At 36.3% G+C, this 20666-nt stretch overlaps 1 long non-coding RNA gene across 1 annotated transcript in view; it reads right to left on the bottom strand.

The window, feature by feature from the left end:
- Window positions 1-20666, bottom strand: part of LOC111771089 (uncharacterized) — a 124303-nt gene that overhangs the window by 939 nt on the left and 102698 nt on the right. The window lies entirely within an intron of this gene.

The following is a 20666-nucleotide window of genomic DNA, read 5'->3' as shown; positions in this document are numbered from 1 at the left end:
GAAACAATGATGGTCAAATATTATTTGATGCATTACGGGTTTTCATTCAAAGATCTCCTTTGATGAGCATTTATTAAATACTCATCACATTAAACACTGCTTTACATGAAACAAGTCAAAACAGAAACCAAGTTTTTGTTATGCTAAAATGTACCATGGCTGTCTGTGTGAATCATCAGTAAGTTTTACACACATTCTCTTAGTATTAAAGTTGTGCTCATTTTCTATTGCTGCTGTTATAAATTACCACAATCTAGTGGGTTAAAACAACACGTGTATTATCTTACAATTCTATAGGGTCAGAAATCCAACATGGGCCTCACTGGACTAAAATCAAGATTTCAGCAGAGTTGCATTCCTTTTTGGAGGCACTCAGGGAGAAGATACTTCCTTGCAGTTGTAGGACTGAGGTCCCTGTTTTCTTGTTAGATATCAGTGAAGGGCAATTTCCAGCTTTTAGAGACCACTCACATTCTTTGGCTAATAGCCACCTTCCTTCATCTTCAAAGCCAGTAGGTCTGCTGACATACTCTTCTTCCTCTCTTCTCTTTGAAGGGCTCATGTGATTAAATTAGGTCCACCTAGATGACCCAAGATAGTCTCCCCTTCCCAATGTCCTTAACTTAATCACATCTGCAAAGACTCTTTTGTCAAGTAAGAAAATATATTCACAGCTTCAGGATAAGGCACCAGATTCTGGCTAACAGGAAAAGCAGTATGAAGTATACACTTCACAAACATCCAGAGGCATTCTTACTAGAGAACATGTATTATTACTCAGAAAAAGTTTTAATTTTTTTAAAGATATAATTTAATTAAATTGGAGGCTCTTTTATTGTTTTTTTTTCTTTTTAAAATGTCTTGAGTTTCTGATGAAAAAGAGGTTTTGCAGATGTAAAACGTTTTCATTTCTTCTGGGCATAACCTTTTCCCCATGACAGATCCTACCCGTCCTTCAATACCTACCTCAAATATTGCCAATTTAGTTTTTAAAAGATTTCTGAAGGAATATAATCATTAATACAGAGGAATTTTAAACTAGGGAAAATATTATTTGAAACGTTTATTTTTAAACTGACTAAAATAAATAATTTTCTAGAGAAAGTAATCGATCCAAACATAAAATTAGGATGGCTGTCAAAAACCGTTTCCAAAAGAGGCCTGGGGCCTACATGATTTAGAGACTGGTTTTTTCAATGCTTAAACTTGAGAAAAATGGAAAGCTACCCAATTCATTTTATGATATTTACATATTTGTGGATTCCAAATCTGACAAAAATAACCCCCCTTGTCTTAGTCAGTTTAGGCTGCTATAACAAAAATATCATAGAGTAGGTGGCTTAAACAACACTTATTTCTCACAGTGCTGGAGGCTGGGAAGTCCAGGATCAAGGCACAGGCAGATCTGGTGTCTGGTGAGAGTACTCTTCCTGGTCGGCTATTTTCTCTTTGTATCCTCACATGGTAGAGAGGAAAATCATTTCTCTTGTATCTCTTCTTATAAGGGTACTAATCCCATTCATGTTGTCTCCACCCTCATGATGTAATTACCTCCCAAAGGCCCCACCTCCTTATACCATTATGATACAATTGAGGGTTAGGATTTCAATGTATGAATTTTGGGGAGTTACAAACATTCTATCCATAACACAACTCCCAAAGATTATAGCTAAATCTCACATATGAATACAAGTGCTAAAATACTAGCACCTCAAATTCATCACTATAGTACAGGAATATTACAGTGTGAACAAGTATAGTAAATACAAAACAAAAGGATGTTTCAATATTAAAATAATTTATCACTTTAATAAATCAAAAGGTAAGAAGCATGCAATTCTTTCAGTAGATTGTTAAACATTTATTAATTAAATGTTCTATTTATTCTTCTAATAAACTAGTAAATTTTTCTCAAAGCTACCAGTTTCATGGTTAATGTTGGAATACGAAAGCAGGGTGATCAAATATAGCTAATTATCATTTTTCCCCAGTGATCTCAGGTGCATACAGGATGAAATATACGTGCTCCCCAAGTGTTAGAGTATTCTCACAAATGCCAGAAACAAGATAAAGTTGTCTCCAACTATCAATATTACTTAGCATTGTTCTGGTTGCTCTAGTCAATAAAATAACACAGGAGGAAAAAGATTATGTGTAAGCTCTGTCAGCTGTTTTGTATAGTTGGAGTTACAGTGTCTCTGATCGTTATACAGTAGTCCCCCGCTATCTGTGGGGATTATGTTCCAAGACCCCCAGTGGATGCCTGAAGCCACAATTTGCACTGAACTCTATATATACTATGTTTTTTCCTATATATACATAGAATAAAGTTTAATTGATGAATTAGGCACAGTAAAAGATTAGCAACAATAACTAATAATAAAGTAAAATAATTGTAGCAATATACTGTAATAAAGGTTACTATAGATCCTTGTAACCTGTGTATAATTTTTTTCTTTCCTTATTAAGTTGAGAACTTTCATTTTTTCACTTAATGGAAGCACTTTATGGCTTTTCTTTGGCATATTTGAATTGCCAGCATCACTACTCTTGCACTTTGGGACCATTATTAACTTCAATAAGGGTTATTCTAACACAGCACCCTGATACCACAACAGTCGATCTGATAATCAAGATGGCTTCTAAGTGACTAACAGCTGGATGGTGTACACAGTGTAGATACACTGGACAAAGAGATGATTCACGTCCTGGGCAGGATGGAGTATGATGGTGTGAGATTTCCTCATGCTATGCAGAAGAGTGTGTAATTTAAAACTTACGAATTGTTTATTTATGGAATTTTCCATTTAATATTTTGGGACTGTGATTGATCCCAGGTAACTGAAACTACCAAAAGTGAAACTGGATAAGGAGGGGCTACTGTAACTACATTTTAATCGTGTTGTTTTTTACTTAAATTCTGGTTTGTTTCAGATGTTAAAATTGCCACATCATTTTACCATTTACTCATATTTTCTTAGTGTATTATTTTCCAATTTATGTTCAATCTTTCAGAATTCTTTTGTATTAAAAGGATTTCTCATAAAAAAATATTGTTTCATCATATTTAATCCAATATGTCTTTTTCATTTACTCAGTAATTCTAACTCATTTATATTTATTGTAATTGCACCCCTATTAATGCTTATTTTTGCAAGCCTTTATGTCATATGTATATATTTTAATTTACTATGTTTTATTTTTATTTATTTTATTTATTCTTGCCTATATCTCAATGCACAGATAAGTTTTCTTCTGCTGGTTTTATAGGTATAGATTTTATATGTATCCATTCATTTTCAACAAGTATTTGCTGAGCACTTATACATGCCAAGCACTGTTCTAGGCAGTAGAGATGAATCAGTGAAATAATTGAAAAAGATGACTGACAAGAATGAGAAGACCTACAACAACAAATAAATAAACAAACTCAGAAATATATATTACATCAGGACTAATCATTGCTATAGAGAGAAATAAAGCTAGAAAAAGGGGTCATGGCATGTTGAGGGGGGGACATGCTATTGTTTTAATAGGGTGCTGAGCCTTTCCAAGAATGTGACATTTCAGCAGGAATCTGAAGAAAGGGAGAGAGTGAGACACTCAAGTATTTGGGGAAATAGGAGGTATGACAGCCAACAAGGAGTCCATGTAGCTGGAGTGATGTACAAAGGGGGATTGCAATAGAAAAATTGAGAGTGAGAGAGTCAGAGACTAAATTATGAATTCTCCTGAATTAACTCTTCTTCCTGGAGTATACCCTCCAAGAGTGCTATCTAACATTATCTACGTTTGGTAAATTTTAGAACTAGATGCCTCATAACATCCTCTCAGTCTACTTCCTATCTCAACCAGTACAACAACAGCAACTTATTTTCAGATAAAACTAAATAATTGCTTAGCTTGATTGCACCACATATCTCTCACTTTCTGCCTCTGGGTTTCTCTGGCATCACAATAAGCAATATTTTCAGATACCCACCTGGCACTCCTGCACATGAAGCCTGAAGGTGACAAGGACTTAAAATCTCATTGGTTAACCATTTTTGATTAAGAGAAGAAAGTCAGTATTTATATGTTTCCTTCAAGTAACCCTTGGGTAAGTAATTCCAAAGTGCATTCTACACAGCTTCTCTGAGGGTCTGGCTGAGATCTAGCCCAGTTGCCCACAGTGTTGACCAACCCCAGAATGTAGCCTTGTGTTGGGTTTCTCTCCATTCCCATTGCCCTCTCACCAGACTCCTTCTTCTTTTTCCTGGATCACTTCCCCAAATAAATGAACTGCACCTAAGCTCTGTATTCCTGGGGGAGCCCAGACTAAGATACTTCTGGACATCTTATATGCTTGAAAATATCTTTATCTTCCTTCACATTTAAATGAGTTTTTAGCTTTGTAGAAAATTGCAATTTTTGTCTTTAAAACTTTGAAGAACATTCTGCAGTGTTTTCTTGTACTGGGTGTTACTAATGAGAAGTGTGATGTCAAACTGATTCTTGATTCATTTGTAGATCATATTTTTATTTTTAATCCCTGGATAATTTTTTAATTTTTTCTTTGCTTTGATGTTCTTAAATTTAGCTTTAATGGATCTAGGAGTGAGGTTTTCTTACTGATCCTACCTGGCACTTTGATCCTTTTAAATCTGAAGTTTCATGTCTCTCTGTAATATTGGGAAGTACTTGCGCATTATTTATTCAAATTTTTCATACACATTATTTTTTTCCTCTTTTTTCCTTCTAAGGCTCCTACTAACTAGATTCTGACTGCTCCACATCCATTCTCCATATTTCAACTCCTGGGTCCATCTTTTTCTTTCTTTACGTCTTCCTGACTCCTTCCAGAAGAATTCCTCAAAATGATCTTCAAGTTCATTTAATTTGTTTTTTCATTTGTATCCTGCCTAACATATCCACTGAGTTCTTTATTTGAAAAATTATATTCTGCATATTCCTTCTTCTCTTTTGCAAAGTCAGATGACCAGTTTCCCTTAAGAAAATGAAACTATATTTGCTGCATCTTTTTCAAAATCTCTTTTAGTTGCAAGAAACTGAGGATCTATGTAAAGTGCCTCAAGAAAAGAATAATTTTGTTTGTCTTTCCATATCTTGTATGGGTAATATGGTCTCATTCATTTAGCAAATCTGGTTTTCCCTGAACACAAAATTATTGATAGATCACTCACTATGTGTCAGGCACTCCTCCCATTTCCAGGTTAGAGAAACGCAGAAGATGAAGTCCCTGCTTTCATTCTTCTACTTGCTCATGCATCTGGCCCCTCATAATTTGTCTTGATATTTCACAGTCATTCAGGCAATACTCCTCTATGTATTTTTGTTTCAAATTCCAAAAAGAAACTATGATCCATTGATTGCCTCTGGGTCATAGTATACAAATTAGTAACTCTTGGATTTGGTGCAAGGTCATATCCAATAAGTCATGCACAGGAGCAAGCAGGATGGCTTCTGAAGAACTTTGCAGATAGTAAAGATTGTAGAAGAGATTTAATGTGAGAAGGTGGCATAAACACGAATAATAGTTTTGTTATAATATACTGTGCCTGAAGATTAAGGGCAGACCTAAGCATGCTGTATCCCTTAACCATTGATTAGGGATTCATAATCCATGAATTCATTAACATCTATTTTGAGTTCACATATTTTGCTTTAATCTAGAGGAAAGAGGAGCCCATAGCAGACAGCATCATTTTGATCATTTTTAAGACAGAGTGATCTTAGGAACAGAGTAAACCAGAATAGTGTGCTCAGGTATGTTTCTATAAATCACAGCTACAGAATGCTTTATTCAAGAAAAATGATTAGAAGTTGCTTTTGCATTGGATTTTAAATCATGGAGATATCAAGAATCAAGATATTAGTAAGAGTTCATGTCTATTTGATCAGAGCAGCCAAAAGAGCAAATATTGCTAAACAAATTTCAGAACATAAGGTTTCACATGAAGAGAGAGGTGAGGTACTTTCCTGACAAACAACACAAAACATCCTCCCCCAGCTTTTTCTCACAACACCACCATATTGTATAAAACTCCTCACCAATTTTAAAATCAGAGAGAGTGACATGAAAAAAAATGCAGGCAACATAGCACCATTTTTCAAGCTGTTGCTTGATTTGTTAGCTGCTTTTGTTAGATCTTTTTAAAAAATTTTGTGTTCATTTTGGAGTGGTATTCATAATTTCATTCATTTTTATACTAGGCTAAATCAAGAGAAGAAAAGGATCAATTTAAAAGATGAAAAAAAATTTTAAAGTATGCATCAATTCAATTCAATAAATGTTTTTAAGCACTAAATTTTTATTAGAAAAGTTATCTGAGTTTTGGAATTCAGAACTTCGATGCTAAAAAGACAAGGTACAGTCTTTCCTCAGATTCTTCAAGATAGTTATTCATTTGTCAGCCTGTATAATGGGTCCCCCACCTAAAAGATTGAATCAGTTCAATTTGCTTAAGCAAATATTAAGTTAATTTCTTAAGGAAATAGCACTAGTCACTTTGAGGAATTTTCTCTGACCATTAGTTAAGTTTTTCACAGCAGATGTCAATATATTAGGTAGAATATATTATAATAGATTTAGAAAAACTAGATCACACATTCTTTTGAATCGCTTATCTTTGCGTTTAGGATGCAAAAGAGCATTGAGATATCTGCAGTTCACTCTGATTTTTTCAAGGCATCAGAACAACCAACACTTATACCCATCAACTGATTATCATCGCTATACTTATAAACATGATTTTAATTCCAACATGTATTATTGTGAGGCTAGAAATCAGGGCCATGTGTCTAATTTAGGGACAAAGTAGAGGCAGTAATGATACAATGTAGATAGAAGGGAGAAAAAGGAAAGGAAGAAAACAATAGCAAGAACAATGAAGGACCTAGATGGAGAGGAAAGTGTATTGAGTAAAGAATCTAAACTCAAGCAAAATGATCAAGGGAGAAATGGAACAATCAAGGCCAGTACCCAACAGACCTGGAAAAATGATGGCCCAGTAGTCAAAACTGGAACACTGCAGCATACATGTGGATGTAAACAAATACTTACAGCCCATTTGCTTGAGGCTAGGATTGGTTTTAGGGGCGTAAGAACAAATTTAAATATTCCTGACTTTGAGGAGACTGCAGAACCTGGGAAATTGGTACGCTCTGGCATTTGTGAATTTAAAGCTATATGCCATCAGAACTGTGTTTACGAATACTACTCAGAATACTTGGGTTTCTTAGATCAAACTTTAAATTCCTTTAAAAGAAAGCTAAACAACCAAACACGTGACTTGGACTGTCCACGGAAGTTACTTTACTAACTCAGTGGTTTTGAGTTCAGCAAAAGCATACTTACCTCATGCATTCTCAAAGAGGGCAATGTCTCCTTCAAAAGTTAGTTTTGGAGGGCTGAAAAAAGTCTTAATCTTTTTATGTGTAAAGCACAGATATACAGACAATACATAAACAGATATAAAGTATAACTGGTGTTAAATTTTTATGGGATAGTGCTATAGACAGAATCATTATGTTCGCCCAAAATTTGTATGTTGAAATGCCCGATCCCCAGTGGGGATGGTATTTGACAGTGGGGCCTTTGGGAGGTGATTGCATCATGAGGGTGTAGCCCTCGTGAATGGGATTACTGTTACAAAAAAGACCCTAGAGCATGCCCTGGCCCTTCTACTACATGAGGTTGAAGTCATATGTCAACCAGAAAGCAGAACTTCTCCAGGCACCAAATCTGCTTGTGTCTTGATCTTGAACTTCCAGTCTCCAGAACTGTGAGAAATAAATTTCTGTTGTTTGTAAGCTACCCAGTATATGGTATTCTGTTAGAGAAGCCCGAAAGGGAAAATACAAGTGGGGACGGTTACAAAAAGATAATGTCTGAAAAGAGTTTCTTAGGGGGCTGGCCAGGTGGTACAGCAGTTAAGTGCACACATTCTGCTTTGGCGGCCTGGGGTTTGCTGGTTCGGATCCCAGGTGTGGACATGGCACCACTTGGCAGGCCATGCTGTGGTAGCCATCCCACACATAAGGTAGAGGAAGATGGGCACGGATGTTAGCTCAGGGCCAGTCTTTCTCAGCAAAAAGAGGAAGATTGGCAGCAGATGTTAGATCAAAGGCTAATCTTCCTCACAAAAAAAAAGAAAGAAAAAAAGCTTCTTAGGGGCCAGCTCTGCGGCCAAGCGGTTAAGTTCATGCACTCCATTTCGGTGGCCCAGGGTTTTGCCAGTTTGGATCTTGGGCGAGGACCTAGCACTGCTCATCAATCCTTGCGGAGGTGGCATTCCACATAGCACAACCAGAAGGACCTACAACTAGAATATACAACCATGTACTGGGGAGCTTTGGGGAGAAGAAGAAGAAGGAAAAAGAAAGAGGATTGGCAACAGATGTTAGCACAGGTGCCAATCTTAAAAAAAAAAAGCTCCTAATAAGGGTAAGACACTAACATATGAATTAATTTGTAGGGTTATATACTTATCAATAAATTAAATAAGGTCATATAATAAATAAGTACATATCAGTATACACCAAATTGGTAGCTTTAAAAAGAAATTAAAAGCTAATAATAGACTAGTCAAATATCTTTTCGTTAAATTATGTGTTTAGAACTATAATTACCTAACAAAAATCCCGCTATTGATAAAGAATTATTTGCATTTTACATACCTTAATATCAGCTTAAGTAAGCACTATTTTCTCTTTACTCAAAAAAACAAAGTTTTAGTATATAAATAAACTTCTCAAAAGAACTTAATATTTACTCTCTTAAGGTGAGCACCCTATTATATCTTAATTATCGCTCCTATTCACGGCTAATATATAAATGTCAGTCTCTCTTGATATAATAGCAATTTCTATGTTTCAATTAATGCGACTTTATTTTATTTGAAAGCCTTCTGTCTCACTATTTCCTTCTATTGTGTACACCTCAACTCCCTCAACTTTCTAACCTGTGCCTGATATTCCTTTTACTTAAGTTATCCTAATTTAAGCTTTCTAAGGGAAAAATATCCTTTGAAGAAAAAACGTACTAGATCAAGAAAGAGCAATATCTCAGAAAAACTAATGATTTTTCTCCTTGCTCTACCTGTCCTAGTTGGTCTTCTGTAAAGAGTAAGCAGAGGAAATAAATTTCTGTCTTGCATGCTCTAGGAGAAGATGCCTGATGACAGTTTTTGCTAAGCTTCTCTTCATTCAAAAGACTTTCTGAGCTGAATACCTTATGCAAGTTAAAACTGATTTCATCGAAGCGTGGTTCACAAAAAAGATTAAAGATCAATTGTCTTGCTAATTAAGAGTAAGAAAATCAATAAAATGATGACATTTAAATTATCTTTATTTACTAGGAGTGTCTACTCCAAATGAAGTCATTGCTCCTGTGGAATAAAATGAACTATTTTATTGAATTGCCCCTTTCTCTTATACGGAAAGAAAAAAAGAAGATAGGAAAGGAGGAAGGGAGGGCGGGAGGAAGGGAAGGTGGGAAGGAGGGAGGAAAGAGTACATTTTCTAGAATATGGTTGCAATCTGCAGATTGTGAATAGCTGTAAACTTTTCATTAAGAGGTTCCTTAAATTAAAGGACAATTTAATTAAATTCCATATTTGGAAACCAACTTTGATTCAAGCCACAAGGTCAAAGAAAGAACATTCAACTTTTTCCCTCTTACAGTGTATTCTCAAATGTGTATGTCGTCCCAACTTGGAAAATGTGACTGTTATTATTACAAAATGATTAAACAAACATGGAAGTAAATAGGAAGACTGTAGTTGAGAGAGTACTTCAATTACTGAATGTTATTGATTTATTAATTATGTTGCTCTAATTTGGAGTGGTGTGGGATTAAATTCTGAAAATTTTTTACTTCTATTTTCTCCTACCTAAAATGTTCTTCCTTAAATTAAAGCTCATAGTTCTTTAAGAGTCATCATCACAAGCTGATTTAGTTATTTTTAAACAGGAGGAAAAAAGGAAAATAACCAATTTGGGAGAATGAATTGTTTTAACACAAATCTGGGTTCTACTGAGGCTTTCCTCTCTAGTATATTAAGTTTGTTGACCACAAAATAACATAGTGACTGCTCAAATACCTAACCAAGAATTCTAGGTCATAAGTAGTTATTTTATGGAATGTGCTCCTTTATGAGATTCATTTTAGAAGTGTGTTTTGCCAAGTGCTCTGACATCCCCAAGTTCATACACATAGCAATGATTCTGAAAGGGATGGAAGAAAAAGCCAATCTAAATTTCATTTTATTTCCAAGATTCTTGTCACTTGGAAGGAAGATGGGTTGGGGGAAAGTGTGGAGAAGAAAGCAAAAATACAAAGAGAAAAAATAGCCCAGCCTTTTTTTGCCTGGAGTTCTGTGAATTCCAGGGGAGGTCAGGCCAGTCTGAGCCATGAAGGGGAAACGGATTCCTGTTTTTATAGGATATGTGCACAACTTACTACATACATATGTATGTTTTCTAAAGCTCTGCCTGCTGATCGTAGTTGACCTGACATCCTTTCTTGTATTTAACACTGTAACTACCATCTTCAAATACTTCTGTGACTTCCTGCATTTCTGTGCTTGACTTTTCTTCCTTGGCTGGCCTTGTTTCATTTGTGCTGTTATCAAAGTATGGAATGCCTACTTCTGCATCTTTCTGAAAAATTCTTACTTTTGCTAATATTGCTGGAGCTAACTTAGAGTCAGCAGCATATCAAAGGTTCTTCTTGTCTTTTAACACTCAAGTTATTCTTGGAAGGAGCAGTAGACCCAGGCTCTAGAAATAACAGAGAAAAAGGACCCTTTAATACAAATGACCAATATACATATGTAGAAATGCTCATCTTCAGCAGTAAGAAAAGAATGGAAGTTAAGATATATCAACAATTTTTTCTTTTTCTATGTGTGTGAGGAAGATTGGCCCTGAGCTAACAGCTGTTGCCAATCCTCCTCTTTTTGCTTGAGGAAGATTTTTACTGAGCTGACACCTATGCCAATCTTCCTCTATTTTATGTGGGATGCCACCACAGTGTGGCTTGATGAGCAGTGCTAGGTCCATGCCTAGGATCCAAAACTGTGAATCCCAGGCGCCAAAGTGGAGCATGCGAATTTAGCCACTATGCCACTAGGCCGGCCCCAACGATGCTCCTTTTAATGACAAGAATGGAGTACGTAAAAAGTCATCACAAAATCTCTGCATTGTAAGTGTTTACTTCTCTATCATTTTTCCTATTTTCCAAGATTTCTAAAAACAACATATGTTGCTTCAAAAACCACAAAAATAGTAAATATTATTAAATATATATAATGCAAGCCTACAGCATAAAGAAGAGTAAATAAAATAAAATATTTCATAATTCTACTTATCACTCAAAGGCATCCACTACTGATCAATTTCTATACTTTCTTCTGGTCATTTTTCTATTCCTAATCATAATTTAGAAAATATTTTTGAATTTGTGCTATAAGCTCAAACTTATATCTTTTTTTCCTAATTTAACATTATAATATGAATATCTTGCTGATACACTTTCTTCCCAGAGTATGTTATGCAAGTATTTGAACTGAACCATATGAAATAACCATTTTTCTAGATCAAAATGGTCAAATATCAGCAATTTAATATGGTTCAAATGAGTAGTTGTAACCTAATCAGAGTGGTAATGAGAGTGACAAGTAAAACAAAAACAGTATATTTTCTTTTTTATATTTACCTACAGGAACATCACACAAGATGTTTAAAACATGGAAACTTATTTAAAACAAATAGACATTTAAGTTCCCTGAGTAGATAAAATATCAAGCTGTCGAGGCCATTCCTTTCCGGAGAATTGTTGCTCTAGAGGGAACCTTGAAAGGCCTGTCATACCATAGTTGATGGGGACTTGTTCTGTGACCATCCTAGCCTAGTTCCGTGCCAAAACTGAAGTTCAAATGCTGGTCAGGGATATGGCAAAGATCCAAACTACACTGAGGATGTAGCTTTCAGTCACTGCTGGGACACTGTAATCGGGTTCAACCACAAACTGTCTACACTCTGTAAATAGACTGAATTCAGCTAATAGGCAGAGCTAACCAGAAACACAGTAAAGTACTCAGTAGTTTTTCTCTTCAGCATCACTTGAGGGGTCCCAAAATGGCCCAGTACTCAAAAATAGCTTTCCCACAGTTGTCTGAATTTGCCATTATTGTCGACTTGGTTCTTTCCGTTAAGGTTTGTACCGCCCAGACCGAGGTACTTTTAAATGCAAACATCACTGAGAGTAACAAATGAAGACACAAGCCAAGCGCTGCCCCTTTCCTTTAAAAGACGCTTACATTTCATCCAGTGATAAATCATCCACTATTAACTCTCAGAAGTCCAGAGAACACTCAAATAATAATTGGATTACATCCTAGGAAATTCTCTGGATGGAACTCATGGTATATTTTATGGAAATCTTGAATTATCCCTAACTGTGGTAATATTGGAAACTCTTATGGCAGATACCTTTAAGGGTACTTACCCAGCCCACACCTTTCCCTGTTTTAAAATTGCCCCCATACATACAGTTGGATCCTAGCCACATGTTTGCACCTCAGATTCTGCAGGTCATTCCACAGCCAGTTGAACCAATGGTAGATAATCAATGGACTTACGAAGAATCAAGTAGGATCTTTCTTCTAGGAATATGAAAATGGGACTGAATGGAGCTAGTTAGACTTTACAGATGGGAGACAATGTAAAGTCAGGAAGTGTGTCCTGACCATGATCCATTGTGCTTTGGGAGAAATAAAGACAGTCAACAAGGAGAGACATACAGAGAGAAATAGAGAGGAGAGGCTGTGTGGTTTCTTATGAATGATTAAGACAGAAGCCCCTTTGGTGGATTTCCAACTCCTGGAAATTTCTTCAGTACTTTATCAATGGTGCTTGACTGAACTTTGAGATTGTGGGTCCCATGGTACCACTGATTCCTTACAATATATTTCCCTTTAATTGTTAAACTAATTTGAGGATGTGGTTAATAACTGGAGCTACAATAGCAAAACCAGGAAAACAATACTAGCAAACATTATGGAGTACCTACAAATGTCAGGTGGTGTTTTAAGTCATTATATGATTTTCTATTTTATCTTCACAATGACCTTATGTGATAGGCCAGGATCATCTTCAAGCTCATATTTGTCATAACCAGAGTATGAGCCCAAGCAGCTGACGATGACTATCTAGTGTTTAACTACAGAGTGTATGCAGAGCTCCGTAAAGTATGGCATTAGGCCACGTGCATCAGATTCACCAAGAGTCATCGAACAAAACAAAAAAACAGCCAATTTTTTGGCCCAGACATGACTACAGAATCATAATTTCTAGAGGATAGAGATTTGTCCAGTTACTCCAGGTAATTTGAATGCACTCTTTGAGAATCACTCCTCAGTGATCTAAGCAGAAGATATGGGCTGAAAACTGCTGCTAGGGTTATGGTGACGGTATCAATAAATGTGTGCATCAGGAGAGGGTGAGGCCTAGGGAAATGCAAGAAGGCAAAGTGGATGAAGGATTTCACGTCCACTGCTATCTCTCAGATCCCTCAGCACCATTTGTCCTGCCACCACCACAGAGCCTAATTTTTTGGATTCAAAGTCTGGGCAAGAAATAGCGAATTCACCAATGGAAGAATTTTAGATTGCCCTGGGAATCAAAACCAGTTGTATAGATTTATAGTCCCAATCAGAATCACAAAAATTCAATTTTGAGAAATCTTAACCTAGAAAAACAAGAGACTTTGGAATAATGATTTTCTAAATCATAACATTTCATTCTCATGTGGACATTATGCACATTTTCCTTCTTGAGAAGAAATATATAATTGTGTTTTTCTTCTTTTTCACAACCGCAGGGATTTTTCCAACACACTATCATTTGTGCAGATGGAACCATTCCATTCTTAAAGAGCGAGAAGTCTTTCCTGTCATATTTTATTGATTCTGCTGGTCATTAAATTTGACAGACTATAAATCCCCTATTTACCATTAAACAGACTGTGACTGACAAGATAGTATTAAGCATTTCTGGTGCACAGATTGCAGTTGGGCAATCAATAGACCACCATTCTAGTAAAATTATTGCCGTAATTGAAGCTGGGATGATCATCAAGGAGAATTGTGTGTTCTCTTTATATGTGGACTTAGAAAAAAAAACCTAAAAATAAAAACTAGGACAGTTCACAGTTGCAAACGTTTTGATTAATAATAATGATAAAAAGAAGGCAGGAAATAAATGGTTGGGTTTGAGACAGAAGATGTCTTCCCTTTGGGTAGACTTTCTCAACAGTATAAGGCATGAGGAATATGGGAGGCCATCATCTAAATGTAAGCACAACCCAATCTCACGGCCAAGTGCACAAATCATCTATTAATTTAAAAAAAAATTGCATGCTGTAGTGTTTCTCGATAAATGAGTTGATTATATTTTTAGAAATCATAGAAAATATGTAGACGTTGATGTCACTGTTCTTTGGCTTTGCTAAGGATGCCTATTGTGAACAAAGTTGTTTCCTCTCTTGGCTCCAGGCACTAGACTGCTGCTTTCTCCCTCCCCACCCACCTACTCACTCCCTCCTCAACACACAAACACGCTAGATCATGAGGAAAATATGTTTGTAAAGGTTTAAATCTGCTGTCTTCACTGCTGACTAAATTAGCTTCCTCACTACATAATTTCAAAGTCCTCTGTGTTTTTCCTGCATGGCTCCTCTTATGAATATAATGAAACAATTATTTATAATTACTAACTTCACATTTGTGTCCTCTGTTTGACACAAGCTCCATGAGAGTGAGAATCTTGCTCAGTTTTTTTTTTTTTTTTTCACTTCAGCACCTATGAACCCTAGCCCTGTAAACAATGCCAGGCACTTGGGAACTGTTAAGTGTGTGTGTGTGTGTCTGTGTGTGTGTGCGCGCGTATATGTATATTTTTGAATGATCAATGCTTATCTCCCAATTAACCTTTTACCCATTGTCACTGGATGCCTTTGACTGAAAGACTATGTGGTAACCTCCTACTATTAGCTCACTTAATTTAGCTTAAGTTAAAAGATCTACAGGAGCCAGAAACCTGCTTTCTCTTCAATACACAAAAATACACAGATTTAACCCCACCCAAAAGAAGTCCGTGTTAAGCTTATTAGGACACAGCGATCTAACCCTTTCAGTCTTTGCCATCCACATCTCAGTAACCCAAGCAGTCCCAAAACCCTTGTGTTTTTTTCTTTCTCTGCTTGTTTTAAATTTTTCTTTTCTTCTGATTAAGCTATACCTCTCTCCTTAATGCGAATGTCCCAATTTTTCCGATGCAGCTTTGAGGTCTCTATTCCCCTACAGAATCACAATATCTCCAGAGCAGAGACTTTACCAGGAACCCCAGGGAACACTTACACACAGTCTTGGGCCACTACTGAATGGTCAAGCCAGAGTGTATGGAATGGGAATCAAACTTCCAATTCTAATTAGTAATTCCAATACTGATATTCTATCATGTTGGTTTCCTAGTTTATTTCATTTGTCAGTGGCCACCTGATATTGGATAACTAGGAGGATACTCTTTACAAAAGAGTTTAGCAAAGCTGTCCTTTTTATCTTTTCTTCCTCTGAAGCTTCGATTTCTGTTAAGCCATCATATCCAGCACACAGAGTACACCCTGGGATGTTCTTTAGTTAAGGACACACTTGTGAACCAGATGGCTGGATACCTGGTTTGAATTAAATGACACATCCAGACATTTCAGTGGGATTATACCATGGAAGAGGAACACAACCAGAAAAGATAAATCCTCTTTTGGTAACTGCCTAAAATTTCTTAGTATTCTACCAAGTGTATGTTAAAAAGTTTACCAAAGAACATAATGAAGTTAATTCATTCAAAGAATAGTCCATGGACATATTTCTTTAACTTGTAGTATGGATTCTATTTGGAGAAAGAAAACCTTAAAAAATAATTTTGCCACTTCTTGCCAAAAAAATCAAAATCATTATCCTCCAGTAACTTAGAAAAGAGGAAATAAAGAGTAAGATAAAAATGAAAAGCATTTTGAAAAAGGTAAGACGTAAAAGATAGAGAGATGAGATACAATGAGGAAAACTACTGGATAAAAACTTGCTACATTGTATGACTGACAGAAAACAGAGAGAAACAGAAAGTATAATCCCAAAGTTATGAGAAAAGTAAATCTCCGTGAAACTTTGGCATAAGATTAAAGTTGTGGAACATTTTAATTAAAAACTCTGTAAACATAGACTAAGGCCATGTTTTATCTTGAAGATCCAAGGGCAAGTAGCAACTGATTTCTCTGCTTCGTGAAGTTTTCAAGCCAGAAAGTGATGATTGCAAGATTTCCAGAGTCTTGCAATAATCACAGGAGAGAGAAAAGACAAAATCTTGCCTTTCTTCTCTAATGAAGTTTATGGATTCCCATTGTCCAAAAATAGATGCATACCCTCTCTCTTCGGGACTACACAGAATATACTACACAGGCGCATGCACACCCATACACAAAATCCATGGTAATAAACTGTTATTTTCAAGTTGATTCTAGTTGTGGAAAGATTTTTAGTTCTTAAATGGCAAGGAAAAGTTTTCTACTGTGCCCCAGGGCATTTGAGATATAGAGGGTAACTAGCAGGTATTGAATAGAATTATATAATCAAATTTAAGTCAAATGAACTCATTTCTCTATGACTTTGCATAATTCATTCATTCAGAATTTTAGAAATCTGAGGTCAGCCGTTCTCCAGCAACCAACCTCCAACTTAGCTGCCCTAGTAGGACATCTATCTATAGTTCACCCTTCAGAATACAAAAGTCAAGACAATTTCTAGGATAAAATATCCATTTTTCTATATCCATCCAAAATGCCATTTTGATAGTCCAGATTGCTACAATTTTGGATAATCTATGCCAGTGGACTTGAGTTCTAAGCAAACTCATAAACACCTATAAGTTGGTATGACCTTATATTTCACATTATTTGTATAATGAGGTTGATTTTGCACCCAAGATGTACAAATAGCCCAATGGCACATCTTTAATATACTTTTGAAAAGTCTATATTTTTATAGTTTGTTTTCAGATAAAGAAACTGAAACTCAGTATTTTCATGTTAGGCAGAATCTGCCAGTAACATCTTCTATAACTATGCTTTCCTTCTTTCTTATTTAGCAGAATACTAATTTTGTTGGTTTTGGCAAAGTTCTCACCTAAAAAGCTCTTCTCAGACTCCTGTGCTGATACAGGTAGCCATATAATGATATTTCTGGACAATGAGAGATCAGTGAATTTATTGGAAAAAGTTTCTGGAAAAGCACCTTAAGTAGGAAACGGATCCATGATACCACATGCATTCTCTTCATTTTTGGCACTTTTTGTTCTTCCTCCCAGAAATGTAGATCTATAGGCCAGAGCTCCAGCAGCCATCTGGAGCCAACTATGAGGACAAAGCCAAGAAAATTACCCCTGACATCCTTGAGACACCAGGCTGCCTACTTCTGAATTTCTTGCTTTGAGGGAATAGCACAACACCTTCATTGCTTAAACCACTGTTCCTAGGATTATCTGTTACATGCAGCTGAACCCTGTCCTTAACTTTTACATCCAACGACAAGTCCCAGGTCCCATAGCTATAAAATAACTTAACTTCTTTTGACTCTGTATTCAATAAAGAGTGCTAAGAGAAGAAATCCTCAATGTTAAATCAGCTAGCCAAAGTAATAGTTAAGGGCTTACATTAAGGGCTAGAATTATCTCTTAGACTCCTGTGTGACCTGAGATGCAAGAATAGGTTCTTTACTGAGTCTCTCACTGTTTGTGTGTATGCATTCATCAAGTATTATTAAGAGCTTACTATCAACAGATACTGTGATGTCTAGAGACCAAGGACTGAAATGTTACTGCTACTAAGAAGCTTCCAGTCTAGTTTGGTGGGTATTTCAAATAAATAATTAAGTGAAGAATTATTCTAATTGTCATAAATGCTACAAAAGTAATGTGTTATTATGATAGCACATAATAGGGAAGTCTGTTCCAGTCTGCGGGTTTGGAGATGTTAAAAGGCAAACTGAGGCACATTAAAATTTTCAAGAGTTTATTGAACAAACATTGATTCCAACTGGGCAATACTAAACCAAAAGTGGTTAGGAACACTTTGCAAACAGGACCCAGGGGAAAATTTTTATAGAGAAGATGCAGAAATAAAGCAAGGAAATTATTTGATTGGTTATAGCTTATATAGCTGCCTTACTTGGGAAAGCCCATTTAGCTGTTTGTGATTGGTTGTTCTTAGGCATAGACTTCTTAACCTTGAGGCTTTCACAGGAATTTAGTCTGCCCTAGATTTTGGTTTGCTTATTTAGGTGCAAGGTATTAGGGCAACCTCAATCTAATGGCCTCCTTGTTTAGCTATTTTAACAGTGAGAATGTGATATATTTGTTAACTTCTCAAAGATGTGTGAATTAGCCAGGCAACTGGGGGAAATGATGATTCAAGCATAAGAAACAGCATATGTAAAGGTCCTGAGGTTTATGAAGGTTGACAGAAGTTGCTCACAATTAAGGTAAAGAGGTAGGACTAAAATGTAGGTCCTTTTAGTCTGTTCTGAGATTTTAGACTTTATTACAAAGCACTGGAAAACATGGAAGACTGGTAAACGGGAAAGAGACATAATCAAATGCTTTGGGGGATTAAAAAGAAAGACACTATAACTGAAATATTTTTTAAAAATGGTTTGGACTAAGACAAGAAGAAACAACTATTAATTAAGATTTATTATAGTAGTAGTTCAGATAAAAGATGCAGTGAATTAAACACATGGTGATAGAGAAATTGGAAAGAAGTAGACAGATTTGATAAGCATTTATGAGGTAGTTGCCTCTTGACATAATGGCTGATGGGAAAGCAGAAGAGTAAGAATGAAGATAAGAGTGACTTCCTTGCTTCCGGTGTCAACAGCTGAGTGGATACTGTCATAAAATAACACGACAGAGAATGCAGGAGAAGAAAAGATTTTTTTTTTTTTTGAGAAAGATTAGCCCTGAGCTAACTACTGCCAGTCCTCCTCTTTTTTGCTGAGGGAGCCTGGCCCTGAGCTAACATCCGTGCCCATCTTCCTCTACTTTATATGTGGGACGCCTACCACAGCATGGCGTGCCAAGCGGTAGCATGTCTGCACCCGGGATCTGAACCGGCAAACCCCAGGCCACTGAGAAGCGGAACGTGGGAACTTAACTGCTGCACCACTGGGCCGGCCCAGAGGAGAAAAGATTTTTAAGAGAATGAGTGTTAATCCAGTTTGTTGAGTTTGAGGTGTGTATAACACATTCAAGTAAAGATATTGAGTAGAACTAAGCACAAGAGAAGTCTGGGATGGTGTTCTAATTGTGAGTGTGGCCCACAAATAAAGGACAACTTTATATGTGTTTATTGACACCCTTCCACTTCTGTTTCTAGATTAGAAGCTCTTTGTACCAACAAGTAGTTTTATACTGAGAATTAGGTAGATCATTGTATCTTCACCTGTCTTATTTGCCTTAATTCCCTCTCTTGACAATTCCACATGAGTTAGTCAACCAGCTAACCTTCTCAGAAAGCACGTTTGTCACTGAGCATTGTATCTGCCTCCTACAACCTTTTAAAATAATACTGAGAAGAATAACACCAATGATTTACCAAACATGGAAATGTCACAGACACTGTTGCTGTCTTTGTATACATAATTTCTTGTCATCTGTACAATTCTGTAAAGAAGTATTTTCAACACCATTTTGTAAGAGAAGAACTGAGATTTAGAGATGCTGCACTGATCATGGTATTCCTACGGTGAGTGGGAGGCTTGCCTTCAATCCTGGGTCTCTCAGACTCCCACATTGTCCCTAAGTGTTCCCCTTGAGGAGCCGATAAAAAATGCTTCATGGTAGTGATGGAAACAAGTATCAGCTCTTCCTAAATTAGCCCCAAATACTACATGCAAATATTCCAGAAGTGTTTCAGAGAGTGTTGAGCTTCTTTCCTGAGGAAAGCTATATTTAGAGATAAGCTATGGTTGATGTTCAGAAGGCAGCTGCAGGACCAGATTTTATATCTACTCCCTTCCTTTGCTTTCTTACGGGAGATGAACAATAGAAGCTTACATTTCATCACTGCAGAAGCTAATATGTCAAAATAGGCCTAAAAAGTCCGTTTATTTTAATGAAGATCTCAGTAGGATGTTAATTTAGAGTGGTTGTGATGAATGGTAACAATTTGTACAAAAACAACAAAATACTCTGTCCATAATGGGGTAGCCAGGTCCTAATTCAGTACTTACTGCTTCCAAGAATTTGTCACATTAATAAGACGGGTGGGTGAGGTGAGAAGAAACATCTTTTTGACTTCATCTTGACCTTTTTTTGTCTTTATCCCAATCAGGTCATCTTTTTTTTTTTTTGGCAGTCCTACTCTTTAGATTTTACTCACTTTTCCCAAGTGACAAGGCTTAAGATGAATGTAATCTTTTCTTAGTAGATTCTTTCTTCTGGTATACAATACAAATTAATGATGTAAACTATTTTAAAAAGCATTCTAAATAGTATGGAGTAGAAACGGAAATAGCCTCATATGCCTTAAACATATTCATTTTCATTTTCAAATA

The sequence above is a fragment of the Equus caballus genome, chromosome 28, assembly GCF_041296265.1.
Source record: "Equus caballus isolate H_3958 breed thoroughbred chromosome 28, TB-T2T, whole genome shotgun sequence".
In the NCBI taxonomy this organism is placed as follows: Eukaryota; Metazoa; Chordata; class Mammalia; order Perissodactyla; family Equidae; genus Equus; species Equus caballus.
This window is presented reverse-complemented; position numbering and strand designations above follow the sequence as displayed.